A 13623-nucleotide genomic window follows, 5' to 3' on the forward strand; every position below is an offset into this window, starting at 1 on the left:
TCCTTGTTAATGCATATTTTTTTCATTGTCAATTTCAAGACTAGGAGGAAGCTGGATGAGATGAGGGGCACAAGGGAGCACCCTTTCTTGCCTAGAAGTTGAATTTAGAGTTTTCCCAATAGGACTTAGGGTCATTTCAGAGCCCACTGAACTGACTTTTGATGAGGGTTGGAGGGGAAGTCTGTTGAGGGTTGTTTCTCTCTCCGTTCAATATCCAAAACTACCTGCTCTGGTCTATAGTCCCTGGTCCTACCCGATGCCTTCCCACTCACTGGATTGAACAAGGCATCCCCCAGTCTAAACTCTAGCCCCTGTAATTATTCCCTGGACTAATTCTGGTCCTTTCTCTATCCCATTTTACATTCTGTGATTGTTAGGCTAATGTGTCAATTCAGCCAGGTAATGATGTCTGGTTGTTTGGTCAAGCAAGCACTGGGCTAACTGTAATACAAGGGCATTTCATGGACTTAATCATCAGTGAGTTGATTGCATAGGTGGCTGGTTACATCTATAATCAACTGAAGAGACTTCCATAAGTGATGAGTGACCCAATCAATTGAAGGCCTTAAAAGGAGACGTGATTTCAGCATTCAGAGAGAGAATCCCCATCTCTGCCTTGGACAGCCAGTGTCTCCTGGGAAATTCAGTGAGGATCTTCACTTGAGTCCCTTTGCAACCTGCCATATGGAGTTTGGACTTGTGCATCCCCACAGTCACGTGAGACAATTTTATAAAATCTCATACTATTTACAGATACCTTCTGTCGGTTCTTTTTCCCTAGAGAACCCTGACTAATACACATGCCTTTCTCAGTCTCAGCCTGGCAACACCACTTACCAGTGACATGACACAGCATCTCCAAGCCTCAGTGTCTTCATCTGTAAAATGGAAAAACCAATGGTCCCTACCTCATAAGATTGTTCCAAGATATACATGAGATTTGACTATCCATGCTCAGTACAGTGCCTCGAATTTAGGGATCACTCTCTAAGTGTTGCCTAGTTTTTAAGTTATCATCATTGTGGATGTGTCGCTCCAAATGCTTACCTTTCTACATCCATCACCTATGGTTGCCCCATTAAGGTTTTTTAATTGTATGATTTATTGGTAATAATGGTGACCACAATGGCCCGGTTCCTGTTTACTAAGCACTTACTGTGTGCTGAGCCATCTGCTTGCACCACCCAGCATCTCCCAAAGCCCCTAGAGTACTTCAGCCCACCTGCCTTCTCCTGTATATTTTCCTCCTCTAAGAGCCCATCACTTGGACTCACCATGCTTCTTTTTTTTCTTGCCCCCAGTGTCCAGGATGCCAACTAAACCCACCTCCTAGGACTCAGGGATTTCTGAGGAGCCTGCCCTGGGTTCAGCCTGCAGATATGATTGATGGAGTTACAGGAAAAATTAAACCTGCCCCTGAGACCTGGAAACTTACCTGTAGTCAAGGGGAAAGGATTTGCCCCCAGAACTACCAGGGAAAAATTCAAGGCAAAGGAAGTTGTGTCAGTCTGAGATTATTTATGAATACCACAGAGATATTATGTTTGTAAACTGGTCTGTTCCTCTGGGCATGATACCCTTTGATTGTATTGGATTCAGCTGAGATGTCTTTGGTTCAGTTATGTTAAGATTAGGGCTTTCAGTAGGGTGTAACTCAGGTTAAGTCCCTGCCCCTTTGGTGGGCTGATATGAACAGGCACTTACTCAAGAAGACACAGAAGAAAATACATGGGAAGAGAGAACTTTGTCATGACACAGAAGAGGAGAAAACTTTGATCCTGTGGCCCCGGAAAGAAAAGCCCTATGTCAGCCTGCAGCCGAGAGAGAGGAAAGCTGAACCCTCGCACAGATCGGCAACCATCTTGCTTCAACATGTGGCAACTGACTTTGGTAAGAAATCAACCCTGAGCTGGATTCTTTAGGGCCTTGTAACTGTAAGCTTTTACCCCAAATAAATAGACTTTATAAAAGCCAATAGATTCTGGTGCTTTGTTCCAGCACCCCTTTGGCTGACTAATACAGAAGTGGACAGAATTTACACTGGAAGTGGTGAGATTTCCTGTTGGTTGTTCCATCAGAGGCCAAGCCTGCCCCTGGCCAAGGTGACAGCAAAGATTCATTCCCTGGGACCTGAGGATCTGTTGCCTCCTTCCTCCTCTTCCTCCTGCATGGGGGATAAATGCTTCTGGGAAGACCAGGGGGCAAAGGTGGGACTAGAGACCTGGTCCATACCTTTTGCCAGAGGGTGGGCCAGACAGAGGTACTGATTCTGAAGATGTCCAGGGCTGTGGGTGAAGCCCAGCAGACCTTATCCACCCTCCTAAATTTATGGAGGGAAATTTCTGAGGTGAAGTAACTTCCCCAAGGTCATAGAGAAAGTCAGTGGCAGGGCTGAGACCCAGACATGTGTCTCCTGGCCTCCTGTTCAGCCCTCTGTCCACGGTAGCATTGAGAGGGGCCATCGTGTAGAGCAAAGAAGACGACTTCGGAGATTTTATTTTTGATGGTGCCCAAGGTGCTATGCTAAAGACTTTCCAACATCACTTTCTTGACTCCTCACATAGCACTGAGGAGGGCACTATTTCATCCCCAATTGTCAGAAGAGGAAGCTCGATGACATGTAGCAGTTTGCCCAAGATCACACAGCAGTAAGGAGCACAGCCCATTTGGAGTCCAACTCCCAGCACATGCCTGCGCTGCACCTTAGCATGAGAAGCTGATCGGGTTTTTCAACACGCTTCATGAAAGGAGCAGGCTGTCTCTCTCCTCAAGGCTGTTTCCACATTGAATGAGGATGCATGGGACCTGGCCCACGGGAGGTGCTCGGGACACGGCAAATGTGCAATGGGCAGCTAATCCCTAAGAAGTCCAACAAACGGACACGGACTTGGCCCAGTGGTTAGGGCGTCCGTCTACCACATGGGAGGTCCGCGGTTCAAACCCCGGGGCCTCCTTGACCCGTGTGGAGCTGGCCCACGTGCAGTGCTGATGCGCGCAAGGAGTGCCCTGCCACGCAGGGGTGTCCCCGCGTAGGGGAGCCCCATGCGCAAGGAGTGTGCTCCGTAAGGAGAGCCGCCCAGCATGAAAGAAAGTGCAGCCTGCCCAGGAATGGCGCCGCCCACATGGAAACCTGACACAACAAGATGACGCAACAAAAAGAGACACAGATTCCAGTGCCGCTGATAAGAATAGATGCAGACACAGAAGAACACACAGCGAATGGACACAGAGAGCAGACAATGGGGGTGGGGAGGAAGGGAGAGAAATAAATAAAAATAAATCTTTAAAAAAAGAAGTCCAACAAACAGTCCAACCCAGGAAGCTGGCCTCTGAGGGGCCAGGCCCACCTCACAGAGGACCAGGCCAGCCACAAACCTCCCTGCCCGTGGAGGAGCCACCTCCTTGACGAATGGGTTGGGCGCACGCCAGCTGCATCCTCCGCCAGCTTCCACCACCCTTCCAAGCGGGATGGAACCACTCAGCCACATTCCTGGTTCCAGAGCTCCTCAAAAGCCTCTCCTTAACCTCATGAGCCTTAGGGTTCTCATCTATAAAATGGGGAGGTGGATAACAGTGTGTCTCCTAAATCTGCTTTGAGAATTGGTTGCTAACACACATGTGAATCACTGAGAAGATGCCCAGTATGGAGCAGCCTTCGGCGTTAGCTGCCGGTTGTTGTGTTGTTGCTGTTTTTATTATTCCACCCCAACAGCCAGAAATGGAGCAAATTTCCTCCTGAGCCACAGGAATTTTATTCTTTTTCTTTCCCAAACAGCCAAGCCGGTCTCCTCACCACCCCCAGACCAAGCCCTGGGATTTAATTCAATCGTATTCCCCAAGCACCTACCATGAGACAAGCGAGAAGCCGTCCCACCCTGCGAGATCAGGAAGCAGATCTGGGTTTGGATCTCTTTGAGCTCCTGTGGTCAGCTGTAAGCACATTTAGGTTCTGGGTAGGACAAAGAAGGGATCCTTAATTAGACCTAGGCATCAGGGAAGGCTTTCTGGAGATGAATAAAGATGGGAAGGACATCCCAGAGAATAGGAACCACGCAGTGAAAGGGTGGGAGACATCAAATGCTATGGGTTAGAAAGAGAACTAGAGGAGATTTAGTGTTAGGAAAGCAAAAGCAAAGGTGTAAGGCAGGGAGAGGGAGAAGATGGGCCTGGAGGTCCAGAGGTGGTACACAGAATAACAGAATAACCCCCCAAAAAGATTTCTCCATGCTAATCCCTGGAACCATAGATTTGGTATGTTACAGAGCAGAGGAGAGTTAAGGTTGCAGATGGAATTAAAGTGGCCAATCAGATGGCTTTAAGATGGAGAGAGTATCCTGGATTATCCACGTGGGACCCAATGGAATCACAAGCGTCCTTAAATGTGGAAAAGGGAAGCAGAAGGGTCAGCAGCAAAGTGATGTGACGTGGGAAAGCCTCAGCTAGCCATTGCTGGCTTTGGAGATGGAGGAAGGGACTGTGGGCCAAGGACTGCAGGAGGTCTCTAGAAAGTGGAAAAGGCAAGGAAACAGATTCTCCCCTCGAGCCTCCAGAAAGGAGTGCAGCGCTGCTGACGCTTTGATTTTAACCCTGTGAGAACCATGTCAGACTTCTGACCTCCGGAACTGTAAGATAATAAATTTGTGTTAAGCCACTAAATTTGCAGTAATTTGTTACAGCAGCCATAGGAAACTGATACAACTGGTTGTGTTGGAGGAGACTGGGGAAGGGGTCTGAAGGACATGTGGCTTGGTGGCTGGGAGGCTGGCAATGCCACCAACCCATTAGAGGCTGCAGGAGGACAAACATGTGGACCAGAGATCCACAGTTCGCTGGTCTACCTAGTCTACCACGATCCAATGCGAGTCCAGAGTCCAGTGATCCCCAGGGAAGGAGGAGGGGCAAATAGGGGTGCAGTGGTATTGTAGGTTGAATGACCGGATGGCAAGATCCCTCACAATTCCTTGAGTCTCATTTTCCAAGTATGTAAACAACCACATTTGTTAAGCATTCGCTTCCAGAGCAAGCCAGAGAAACAGGATTTAAACCTCAAGGACTGAGGTCAAGGAGAAGTTAAAGGCCCAGGACCAGGAGGCGTACGTAGGAGCACTGTGGCTCAGGGCATAAAAGAGGAGGTTGCTGTTTTGTTGTTTTGTTTTTCCTGGAGGAGAGAGAGCAGGTGGGACTGGCTGGAATCCTCTCCCACATCACTTTCCCCAGCGATTCCTCCCACCCCCACAACCCCACCCCTTCAAAATAAAAATAAAAAAAGAGAGAGGGTGCCTGGTCCAGGAGAAGCGTGGGGCTCATCCCCGCTGGGCCGCGCTGGCCCCTCCTCCAGCCTTCGTTCCCCGCCTCCCCCGTCCCTTTGTCTTTGCTCCCGCGCTGCCGTGCACGTGGTCGCCTGTCAAATTCCCGGCAGCTCCGGGGAACACGTGTCGGGAAGCTGGAGGTTTTGTCCTCCTGCGTAACCATGGAAACTGCAGCCAATCGGAGACCTGCGCTGCCCACTAGGGCGGGCCCGAGTGCTCCCGGGAGCTGGCGGGGCCTGGAGGGCGAGGGGCGGGGCCTGGAGGACGAGGGGCGGGGCCTTGGGAGGGGTGGGGCCTGGGGAGGGGCGGGGCCGGGAAGCCCGAAAACCGGCCGCCCCCGGAGCATTCCGCAGCCCTCGGCCGGCCTTGGGCGCCCTGGACTCTCTTGATTGAAGTGCCGAAAGTGGCCACCACCAGGTCGTTATCTGCACCGCATATTTTTGGTAAAATTTTGACAACGTTTCCCTGGCGCTCCTGGGATTTTCTCTATGAAATATAAGGTTCAGAGTGAAAAATAGGGAGTCGGATCCCAGCAGCAACACTTACAAGCCGCGTGGTTTGTGCAAGTGACTGAACTTTTCTGTGCCTCAGTTTCTTCATCTGGTAAATGGGTTAGCTGAGAGGCTCCTTCGAGATGACCGTGATTAGCCCACGGCTGACACCAGCAGGCGCCCAATAAATAGCAGAGACCCTTAGGGCTAAGATCCTTGTCCTGCCGGTCAGGAAAGAAGGGGGTGAAGAGGCCACCCTCTCAGTGGGGGGTTTCTGGGGTGCTGACCTCTCACTCGCCGTCCAAGGCTGGTTCCAACCCCAGCCTCAGCATGCCCATCAGCAAAATGGGAAGATGGCACTCCTATCGGGATCTGTCCTGGGACAGGGCGCTGTGCACCTTCATCCAGGGGCGGGACACCAGGAAACGGGGTCCTGGGACTGCCACTGACCAGCAGCCCCCGACCCACACAAGCAAGCTTACCCCTCTGGACAAAGGCATCTTGTACAACAGTGCGGGTGATACCTGCCAGCTTCCCACTCGGCCTGTTGGAGAATCTGAAATGAGGAAATGGACTCGCAAAACCTCTGTTTAGTTCCAAGTAAGCCTAGGAGAGTGTGTGCAGCAGGGGCTTCCTGGCGGAAGGGACCAGGCTCTCTCAGGCCCGGCTTCCCCAGCGCCCAGTGCAGGGCCTGGGACAAGCGTCCCCTCACCGAGAGCTTCTATTAGCTGGAATGTTTCTTTTGCTTTTATGAAGAAGTTGAGGACGTAGTCATTCACTCACTCGCTCACCAGTTTTCTACGGGTCTGCGTGGGCCAGGGACTGTGCTGTGTTACTAGGGCTACAGCAGTGAACAAAACACAGTCCCTGCCCTGAAAGAGGTCACCGTCTGGCTGGGGAGACAGACGCTAAAGAAATAAACATGCAAACAAACACGTGGCCACAAATATTCATAAAGGCTCTGAAAGGAAAGCTCGGGGAGCCGTGAGCACGAAGGAAGAGATGAGACCGAGGGCGGAGCAGGGGGCAGGACTGAACAGGAGTCAGCCTGGCGAGGAGTGGAGGGAAACTCAAAGCAACAGCAGACCAGGAGCCCTGAGGCCGGAAGGTGCACCCCCTGAAAAGAGAGAGTGTGTGCCCCAGAAGCCAGCAAGAGGACCATCGTCAGGCGAGATCATAGAAAAGGGCCATAAAATGGGCCCAGGGGGGTGTAGATGAAGACTGCACCCCTCGTTTTCAAAGTTATCCCCTGGATTCAGCTCATTTTCAATCTGGTCTCACCTGCCTCCAACTCTTCCAGTCCGAATTGAATGATCTGAAATCAGAAGTTAGGTTCATTTTTACTTAGCATGCCTCACTGACTAAGACAGAAAAAGAGACATTTATTGAAAGACTGTTAACACAAAGTTTAGAAAGAATGTTAGGGTTGGGGTTGGGGTTAGGATTGGGTTTGGGGTTAGGGTTGACATTAGGGTTGAGACTGGGGTTAGGGTTAGAGTTGGGGTTTGAATTAGAATTGGATTTAGTGTTGGGATTAGAGTTAGGTTTGGGTTTAGGGTTGGGGCTGGGATTAGGATTGGGTTTAGGACTGGGTTGGGTGTTAGGACTGGAGGTGGGGACTGTGAGCTCCATGAATCTACTTAAGTCATTAATGCCCCAAAGAATATCTGGTATAGATGTAGTGTCCAATTTATATTTTTTAATGAATGAATAACTATAGGTCACTGTTAATCAGAAAAAGTAAAGTGACCAAGCAACCTCAAATTTCTCTCAAAATTCTGGCTATTTCTCTGGGCCTGGCCCTAAGCATGAACAGGCTGCTAAAACTCACCTGTGCACTGGTAATTATATCGTCTTTCTCTAAGACAACTGAAAAGCATACCAAGGTAGAAAACAAGAGCGAAATAGTCTGTGCATGTCAAATGGGTGGCCAAGGATGGGAAGCGGGGAGCCCAGGAGACAAAATACCTCCGAGCAGTCAAGGTGTGACCAGGCAATGGTCACAAGGGCCGGGAAAGCCAAGAGGTCGGAAGACCTGGATCAGGTTGGAAACTGGAGTTTAGATGAGGAGAGGGGGGAGAGAGAAGGTGAAGCGGTGAGTCGTAAAGCTAGAGGACTGGGCAGACAGTGGATCCTGAAAAGCCTGGTGAGCCGTGTCAGAGGAGCCCTGCAACTCCGGGGCCCGTGTGGCTTCTGCAAAGAAGCCCAGGGCGACAATCAGTTATGTACAGGGATTGCCACTGTGTACGGTGTCTTGCAAAGACTATTACGTGGGGTCCAATTTATGCCCCTCAGCAACACTGCTCAATCCCACACCATTCCCTCCAAGGCTCAGGAAGCACGTCTTCAGCGGAGCCCCTCACTTGCAGACTCCCTGCACGTGCCATTCCTGCCCTCTCCCTGCTCGCTCAGTTCTTCATTACGCAGCCCAATTTACCCTTGGTGACGTCAGGTTTTGTTTCCCTTCTGTCTTCATCTCACAGAGTTCCCACCCCCACCCCCCATCAAAACAGCCCAGAACGGTACACTTCTCTGCCGCTTCCCTCCTGCCCAGCTTCTGCCTCTCCCTACCCAGCCGCATGGCTCGCCTGAGAACGGTTCTGTGTTCAGGCGGTGGGAGCCAGAACTCCCCGTGGATGACAGGGCAGAAGAAAGAGCCGAACACACCAGAACAAGATTCTCTATTGTGAGGCCTAAGTGAAGTGGGTGAAGTGGGGAACATTCCCATGTCTTGGCCCTGTTAGAATAAAAAGCTGGCACCATCTCCAGTCGGCAGTAGGGGGACCTGGGAGGGCTGGAGCCCAGAACGAAGCTGTCAGATTTGTGCACTCCTTGAGCTTCAGTGAGTGATCCTCCACCAGCACCCAGAAGAGGCTGATTAAATATGAGAACTGAAGAGGTCAGTGGAGAATGAATGGGTTATTGAGCTGCGTAAGCTTTCTGGATTTTCATGCAGGCTCAAGGACCCCAGGACAATTGCACTCTCACCAGTCTCTCTAAGTCCTCGGTCCTCACCTCTGTGCCAGTCAGCCGGGGGCTTGCCAACAACGCTCTCCAGGCTGACAGGGGCAGCGGGGTGGGTGCCCAGGGTCCCTCACCCACACAGTCGGCTCCACCAGTCTGCTGGGAACGGCCCACGCTCCCCTGGGCAAGACCCACGGTGCCCGGGAAACCTCCCGGCGCTTTTGGCTCTCGCTGTAACTCTGGTTTCCAGCAACACATAAAAATAGCCTCAAGGACATACAGGGGTTGGGAAGGAGGGAGGCCTGGTCCCCCATCTCTCCCTCTCCAAGACACCCCCCACCAGCCACCCATGTGATTCAGGATTTGAACCTGGGTCTGTACCTCTGTGGCCCACAGGCCCAAACTCTCAAAGCTTGGTAGCCCACGGCCCCCATCACCCCGCTTCAGGGCAGAGAGGCAGATGTAGAAGTCGTGCAGAAAAAGCGTCTGAAATCCCTCCCACTGCCAGTTCTGAGCACGACTCCTGCAGGGCCCCAGTGCCTGACGGGAGAACAGAAGAGGCTGCAGTCCAGAGCCGAGCCCGGGGAGCCTGCAGGAGAGCCGGGGAGCTGGGCAGAGCAGGGGGCTGCCTGGACACTCGGGGGCTTGCAAGGCTCTGCCAGGTCTCCTGGGCTTTGATTCCTCAGACAGTGGGGAGGTAAATCATGTGCCCCCGCCCACCTCCAGGCCCTCCAGAGCCCACCCTGAGGCTGGTGAAACCCCCGCGACAGGCAGAGCCCCCAACTGGGAGTGGGAGGCAGACAGGGGGCACAATCAAAAGAGGCCCATGTATGAGTGCTGATTGTGTGCCTGCATCTTCTCCTGGACCCCTCAAAGCCCCATGAGAGTTACCATGACTTGTCTCCATCACAAAGACGAACAGAGTGAGGCTCAGGGAGTGACAGGGCCGACCACAAGGCACACGGCGTGGACAGGGCCCACGGCCAGCAGAGGCGGCGCCAGGGTTTGAACCCGGGGCAGGGGGAGGGGGATGTCACCTGGGAGCCCGCGCTCTGCCTACACCAAAGGGATGGGTTGAGGGTGGGCGCTAAGGGCTGGGGTCCATTTTCTTCCCTAGGCTGTCCTGGTGGAGGTCTCCTCCCCTCAGCTTCACAGATACCCGCTTTCCCAGGCTGAACCCAGGGCGGGGCTCCCAGGAGCGAACCCCAGCAGTACCTATTTCTGGCTGCAGCCTGGGCTCGGCCACAAGTGGCTTTCTGTGGTGGCCTCGGCCACAGCCCGCAGCCCCGGCCCAGACCCCGTCCAGGCCTCCAAAGGGCTCATTGTCCGGCTGCCTCGGACGCTGAGCCTGGCTCCCGGGCATCCGGACTGGGGGGCAGAAGGTGACCTGGGGCAGAGGTGGAGGGACTCGGGGTAGACTAAGAGGGCTGTGTGAGAGCCGCAGGCGACGCTGAGGATATGCCAGCACCTACTGTGCCCTCGCAGTACAGAAAACAGACGCCACCTCAGGTCAGGCCTGGGAGCAGCCCCCAGAGACACAGACCCAGCTGAGGCCGACGCCCTCCCCCCAGAGGTGACCACTGCGGCAACAGCCGGCTCGTCCACAGGCAAGCGTGGAGGTGGGAAGCCGGCCCTGGGAGCCAGCAGGTCGGGATTCCAGCGCTGGCTCCTCCAATGCTCTCCGAGCCTCAGTTTCCTCATCTGTACTAGGGGAGAGATAGCACTCCCATTCTATAGATGTGTAAACCTAGGTTCAGAGAGGTGACTGGCGAGGCCACACAGGCAGGAGCATTTTACATTGAGAAGTTAATTAGGCACCCCACGGAAAGCCCTTCAGCTGGTAAAAGGAATGGCATTCTGATACGAGCGATGACATGGATGAGCCCCGAAGACATCACGTGGAGCCAAACAGGCCAGAAGCAAAAAGGACAAATATTGTATGATCTCGCTGAAATGCGGTAATGAGAGTAAGTCAACCCACAGAGTTAGAGTCTAGAATAGAGGTTGCCAGGGGACAGGGTGGGGACAGAGAATAGGGAGTTAAGGCTTCAAGCGTCTGGAAATGCTGTGGTAATAGACGTTGGTGGTGGTAGCGCGTAGGGGATGTGACTACCAGCACTGAAGATGATCACGCTGCTGAATGGGGGTGGGGGATGGTCAGCCCCAGAAGAAAGCGCTATCCCCTCCCCCTGCACAAACATCCTTGCTCTTTATTTTTTTTAATAACTTTTTTTTAACATTTATTTTATTTATTTCTCTCCCCTCCCCACCCCCACCCCCTCCCCATTGTCTGCTTTCTTGTGTCCATTTGCCATGTGTTCTTCTGTGTCCATTTGCATTCTTGGTGGCACCGGGAATCTGTCTCTTTTTTTGTTGCTTCATCTTGTTGTGTCAGCTCTCTGTGTGTAAGGTGCCACTCCTGGGCAGGCTGCACATTTTTCGTGCAGGGTGGCTCTCCTTGTGGGGTGCACTCCTTACACCTGGGGCTCCTCTACGTGGGGCACAGCCCTTTGTGACATGGCACTCCTTGCGCGCAGCAGCCCTGCACATGGGCCAGCTCACCACACAGACCAGGAGGTCCTGGGTTTGAATTCTGAGCCTCTTATACAGTAGGCGGGCGCTCTATCCGTTGAGCCCTGTCAGCTTCCCCATCCTTGCTCCATAGAGATCACTCAGTGAGGCACAATGACTGTCGAGGGCCTCGGTCGGGCCCTCTGAGGCCCCCATCAGTGCTCAGTCCCCTGCAGTTCTTCTTCCCGTCTCCCGCTCCTCCCTTCCCACTCTGAGGCACAATGCTCCATGGAAATAGGAAGTGGGAGCAGTTGATACCCAAACAGGTAAGACGGAGAAGGCAGACAAGCAGGCGCAGCTGGGTGGGGAGGTCAAGAGCACAGACCTGGGAGCCCCATCGCAGGTTCGAGTCTCTCCCCCACCCCCACTCTGTACCAACGGGGTGACCTTGGGTAAGTCACTTCAGCTCCCCGAGAGTGAGTTTCCCTCTCTGTAAAATGGAGAGAGTGGCAAAACCTACCGTGAGGGTGCCAGGGGACCACGGTCTATCCACTGAGATAGAGCACATTCTGGCACTCTGTAAATGCCAGCGATTATTTTTTTGTTATTGTGCTCACTCCTTTCACCACCGTTTATAATACTGCTGCTGCTGTGCCAGTGGCTGTATCAGCAGCTCCAGGGGAGACACGGCCTTCGTGAATGTTTAACCCCTGTTTGGTGATTCCGTGTAGCCCAAGACCACCGCGCTCCTGTGCACACTGCACCCTTCCCCTCTCTTGCCTTGCTTCCTCCAGCAGGGCAAATGCTTCCTTAGCTCCTAAGGCACTCCTGGGCTCCAGAGGCCGAGTCTCATGCCAGGCCCTCCGGAGATTCTCATGGAGCCCTCACCACAGCCTAGGAAGGGATGACCACTGTCATCCCCACTGGACAGGAGAGAAGGCTGAGACTCAGAGAAACTGGGCGACTCGTCTGAGGTCACACAGCTAATAAGGGATTTGAATCCGGGTCATTGCCCTCACCTCCTGGGCTATACCTTACTCCTAGCTTCTAGCCCAGTTGGAGATTTCAAGAAGTCACCTTGGAGTAAGGGAGATGGGATCCAAAACTGCCTCCACCCCGCGCCCCTAGGAACGTCCCAGCTGGGATGACAGGGTTCAGACCTGGGCGGCAGAGCTCAGGCTGGGGCACTCCCTTGAGCCCTGAGGCTACGGGTCTGAACGCAAGCAGCCCCAGAGACGCTGCCCCAGCTGCTGCCCCAGCGGCTTCCAGATGACCGCGGTTAGCCTCTCATCCTTCAGCCGACTTGTGGAGCCAAAATGCAGAACTTCACATTTCCTTTTGCAAGTTGTGGACGCCAGGGAAATCTTTGTGAATCTTCATTCCACCCAAACAGGGACCCAGCGCCTCCCCCAAGCTCTGGGTTCTGCAGAGCTGATAACCATCCCAAGACCCTGTCTCCAGCTTCTTGGAGTGGAGGCTAACCTACAATCTGGGTCATTTGCTCCTTGTTCTTCCCTCCACAAAATCACTCACCTCTGGGGATAATGGGGGGTGGGGGTGGGAAGTTCCTAAGCAACAAAAACAATAGCTGAGGACAATGCCTCTAGCCCCGTTTCTCTATCTTGTAAATCTCTCATTCAAGCATTCAGCAGATTTACTGCCCAGGCTGTGCCAGGCGCTGTGGGGATTCAGGATCCAGGTCCCTGCATCAAGGAGCTCCCCATCAGGGGTGGGGATGAGGGGGTGGGGTGGGGGTGACACAAGCCACCGTTGTAAAGCCTCTACGCTGCAGGAGCTGTGTGCCTGGTAGTGTGGGTAACTCTCACACTGAAAGTATGTCTAATCACCAATTTATGGGCAAATGTATGTTTTTCATCTAACAAATTTCCATTGAGTATCTACTAAGTGCCTGCCGTGTGCAAGGGAGCAGGGCTACAAAGATGACCAAGTTCCATGGGTCCCTGCTCCCTTGGAAGATGCTCCTCAGCAGAAAAGTCCGATTTTTTTTTTTTTAAGATTTATTTATTTATTTATTTATTTCTCTCCCCTTCCCCCCAACCCCCCACCCCCATTGTCTGTTCTCTGTGTCTATTTGCTGCGTTGTCTTCTTTGTCCGCTTCTGTTGTAGTCAGTGGCATGGGAATCTGTGTTTCTTTTTGCTGCGTCATCTTGTGTGTCAGCTCTACATGTGTGCAGTGCCATTCCTGGGCAGGCTGCACTTTCTTTCACGCTGAGTGGCTCTCCTTACGGGGTGCACTCCTTGCGCATGGGGCTCCCCTACGCGGGGGACACCCCTGCGTGGTAGGTCACTCCCTGCGTGCATCAGCACTGCGCATGGGCCAGCTCCA

This window comes from Dasypus novemcinctus, chromosome 8 (genome assembly GCF_030445035.2).
Source record: "Dasypus novemcinctus isolate mDasNov1 chromosome 8, mDasNov1.1.hap2, whole genome shotgun sequence".
Taxonomy (NCBI): domain Eukaryota; kingdom Metazoa; phylum Chordata; class Mammalia; order Cingulata; family Dasypodidae; genus Dasypus; species Dasypus novemcinctus.